Here is a 4,247-nt window from a genome sequence, read left to right on the forward strand (position 1 = left end):
GGTAGAGACGGGGTTCATGGTGAATAATTCTTTTAATGCACTGTTGAATTTGGTTTACTAGTATTTCATTGAGGATTTTTGCATCTATGTTAACCAGGGATATTGACCTATAGTTTTCTTATTTTGTAGGTTCTTATCTGGCTTTGGTGTCAGGATAATGCTGGCCTCTTAGAATGAGTTTCAATGTGTTCCCTTCTCTTCAATTTTTTTGGAAGAGTTTGAGAAGGATTGTTCTTAATTCTTTAAACGTTTGTTGAAATTCACCAGTAAAACCGTTTGGTCCTGGGATTTTCTTTGTTGGGAGATTTTTCATTACTGGTTTAATCTCTTTACTTATTTTATTTTATTATTATACTTTAAGTTCTGGGATACATGTGCAGAAAATGCAGGTTTGTTACTTAGATATACATGTGCCATGGTGGTTTGCTGTACCCATCAACCTGTCATTTACATTAGGTATTTCTCCTAATACTATCCCTCCCCCCATCCTCCAACAGGCCCCAGTGTGTGATGTTCCCCTCCCTGTGCCCATATGTTCTCATTGTTCAACTACCACTTATGAGTAAGAACATGCGGTGTTTGGTTTTCTGTTCCTCTGTTAAGAACGGCTGTGACTGCAGTTTTCAGATATGCTCTGGTCTCCAAGGACCGTGAAGCCAGGGGGGTATCCTCTGTATAAAAAGTGCTATCCCGGGAGCTTCCCAACAGACACTTTGGGGCATCTGAGCGATTCCCAGGGAGGGCACCTCGGCCTTCCTAAGGCTACCACTGCAGGCACCACCGGCATTCTCACCAGTAATCAACTGAAAAGCATCAGAGTCTCTGTAAACCTGGCTGTGATGATAAGAACCAAATATTTTCCAATCTAAGACTTGTATGCAGAACACAGAAAACTGCAGTTAAGGAACACCCTACAAAATTGACCAACATTATTTTCCAAAAATATTTTTTACATCACTTTAAATAATTTACAAAAAGCTACAAAACCACATTTACCAGGACACATGTGTTAAACAAAAGCGTTGTTTCATGTTGGTGTACATATATACAGGGCTATGTATAACAGACTGTTTCCCCTCCCTGCAACCACAGAACTGTCACACACAGGCCATGGATACACGTCGGCTACGCCGCTTTCCACGAACACACGGAACCCAGGACGGGAACCCACAGCTCCAGGGCTTAGACCTTCACTACTGAGCTGCCGCCACTGCAGCAGCAACACCTCTGCAGAGGTGTTGCTGAAGTCACTGGCATCACTGCCCAACATGTCCTGGTCCTGGTCATCTCTACTGATGACCCTTCGTAGATACCTCAGGTCTAAAATCCTTTCCTCCAAGCCAGAGCTCTTCCTGTCGTGTAAACTCAGCCCTGTCTGTACCTTCCTGCTTGGCCTGGGGCTGCAATCCTTCTTCGCCAGCAGGTGTGGGCTTCCAAAGACAGGGCTGGGCCCCACCTGGGCCTCCCTGAAGGCCAAGAAGGATGGGCCCTGCAGAGGCAGCCCCAGGTAGGGACTGAAGAGGCTGGCCTGCCTGCCCCTCCAGGAGACACCCTTTGGCGGGGAGAAGCCCACAAGGGGCAGGCTGGGTAGGCCCTGGGACGGGCCCTTGGACCCCTTGTCTCTCTTGCTCCCAACGCTGCCCCCTCCACGCTGCATCTCTACCTCTTGAGCTTTCACTTGGACCTTAACAAGTCCTTGATTGCTGTGTCCAGGTCATTGTCACTGTCCAGGGAACTGCTTTTATCTTTGGAACTCTCCTTGTCTAGGTGCCTTGCCTCGTCTTACCCTGGCCCTGTGACATGCAAGTGTCGCCGGGCACGCTAGCAGCGCCCTCCCCTCCTGGGGCCTTGCTGGCTTTGCTCTGGATGGGAAGGTCCTGCCCCTCATGGCTGGGCTCGGCCCTGCCCTGGTTGTGGTCGGCATTCTGGCCACCCTCTTTCACCACCTCCTGCATGTTCTTGGGCGTGATGGCCTCACATGGCCGCCGCCTCTATGCTTCCTTTTGCAGCCCAGGAATGGGTGCGGTGTTTTAGAGAGGCCTTGGGGCCACTGGTCTGGCTGTTGAGGCCAGGTGGCGAAAGTGGGCCCTGGACAGCCTGTGGGCAGCTCTCACCTCTGGCCAGCAAACTCCCAGACTGCACCTTGAGGGCCAAAAATGTCCAGATTTCCTGTTCGATGCTGTTGTCACTGTCCACAGAGCTACTGTCACCATCAGATCGGGAACGTATGTGCGGGGAGTAGAAGAGTGGGCTTGCAGGCAAGGACCCATTGCTGGTCTCCATGGGGCCGGCAGGATCGTCTTGGAAATGGCCAGGACTGCTTCTACATGCATCAGCTCAGCAGACGTGTCTGCCCAGCACGAGGACCATTCCACAAACTTGCTCCTGGAAGCCGGACTCACTGGAGGTGGAGCTTTGGTTTCCTTTGGGATCTTGGGGGAATGGTCAGCGTCCAGATCCCCTGGACCAGGATCCGTGGTCTTGTTGGCCACTGGCTTCTTCTTGCTGGGTGTTTTCCTGTCGGTCTCTGGCAAGGCACTTTTTGTGGCACTGCTTGTGCTGTGTGCGGGAAGGTCAGGTGCTCTTTCCTCTCGGAGGTGGGCCCTCTGGGGTGGGTCCCCATCAGCCTCCTTGCATGTTTTCTGCACCTGGCACAGCTGGTTGGCCTCCTGAATGCCGTCATAGCTGCTGGAGTCGGACGCCTCAGGCGCCTGTGCCGCACTCATGACTTGCTTTCCCCTCCTTGTGGCACTGGCTCTCCTTTTAATCCCACTTTTACTCTGTGCTGCTTCTGAAGGGTGGCAGAGGGTTGCTGGCTTCGTGCTGCCCTTGTTCTTCAGTGTGGTCTTGACCTTGGACCTGAGGCTTCTGGGCTTCACGTTCGTCTTCACTAACTGGGGGAGGTTTGCAGAAGGCGAACTCCTTCTGGACGCCCATCAACCTTTGTAGCCCGCTCTTGGTGGGATATCGAGAGTGACTTGGCCGAATTTTCATTTGTGTCTGGTTTCTTCTCCACTGACCCATCACATTTTTGAGTCTCATGCTGTCTCTTCTCATTCAGAAACTGTTCCATTTCTGCCCTGATGCTCTGCTCAAAGGAGTCATCTCTGCTCTTGCTGACTGGGGAGGCAGAGCCCTGGTCCTTGCTGGGTCCTACCTGACTGCCAGGGCCACACCACCTGAGCCAGGTACAAGTTTTGGGGGACAAAGGGCAGTTGGGGCACTGCCGTGAGCTGGTTCCGGATTACATCTACTGCCTCCACCTGCAGCCCTGGAAGGCTAGGCTGCGCTTGGCTGGGCCCTGCTTGCCCCAGGCTGTGCGGCTCCACTCTTTACCTTCAGGTACTCCTGGATGGCCTCCTCAATGTCACAGTCCACAGAATCGTCACTATCTGAATCAAGCACCAACGGGCCAAAGTCTGCAGTTTCCTCCTCCCCCATGGGGTCAAAGTCAGCAGCAACAAGACCACAGGCAGCCAAGGCAGGCAGCTCCTTGTGCACGGTGGGCTTGGCAGCCAGCTTGGCATCGTGGCATCCCTCTGCCCCACCGCACAGCGCACTTGTCGCTGGTTCCCCTAGCAGCCCTGTCACACTGCAGCGTGCTGATGGGCATCTGCACCCGGGCGCTCACTGACACGCTCTGCACGCCCTTGTCAGCCTCTGAGAAGCACCCGGGGGACCTAAAGCTCCCCGGCGGGAGGAAGGCCTCCCATTTGGACTGGAGAGCAACCACTGGAGGAGCATTCATGAGAAACATTCTAGCAGATGGGGAGGGACACGCAGAGGGGCGACGCTTTATTTCTCTGCGGACTTCACATCCTCCAAAGGTTGGCAAGCAGTACCTGTGAGGTAACGTCTGCAAATGCTTCCTTGCAGGTTAAAAAGGATAAACTACGACGCCATGCCTAGATTCATTCTTGCCCCAACAAACAAGCTCTTGACATCCTCTGAGTCCAGGCTGACTGTGATGAAACGGCAGTGTTCCCAAATGGCCCAGGGATCAGGTCTTCATCACTCCACTTGGACGCCAAGGTATCCTCTCTCTGCTTTTTAAATAGACTTTTGACTAGGGCTCCAGGAGCGCTGGGCGCCCGGACCTAGAGTGGCACGGAGGCCAGAGCCAGGACACCCGCCCAGGAAACGGAGCAGGCCCAGGGGCCAATCCCCTCCGCCTGCCCCGTCTGCTGGCCCGCTCACCTGGACCCGCCCCCGCCACCAGTCTGCCTCTGCACGGATCCGCCTGCCCC

The 4,247-nt window shown here is 53.7% G+C and overlaps 2 pseudogenes; both read right to left on the reverse strand.

The window, feature by feature from the left end:
• Nucleotides 1-1,182: 1,182 nt before the first annotated feature.
• Nucleotides 1,183-1,658, reverse strand: LOC105514342 (annotated as a pseudogene).
• Nucleotide 1,659: 1 nt separating this feature from the next.
• On the reverse strand, nt 1,660-3,881 carry LOC105514343 (annotated as a pseudogene).
• Nucleotides 3,882-4,247: the final 366 nt, after the last annotated feature.

Source organism: Colobus angolensis, unplaced genomic scaffold (genome assembly GCF_000951035.1).
Source record: "Colobus angolensis palliatus isolate OR3802 unplaced genomic scaffold, Cang.pa_1.0 Scaffold242, whole genome shotgun sequence".
Lineage (NCBI taxonomy): Eukaryota > Metazoa > Chordata > Mammalia > Primates > Cercopithecidae > Colobus > Colobus angolensis.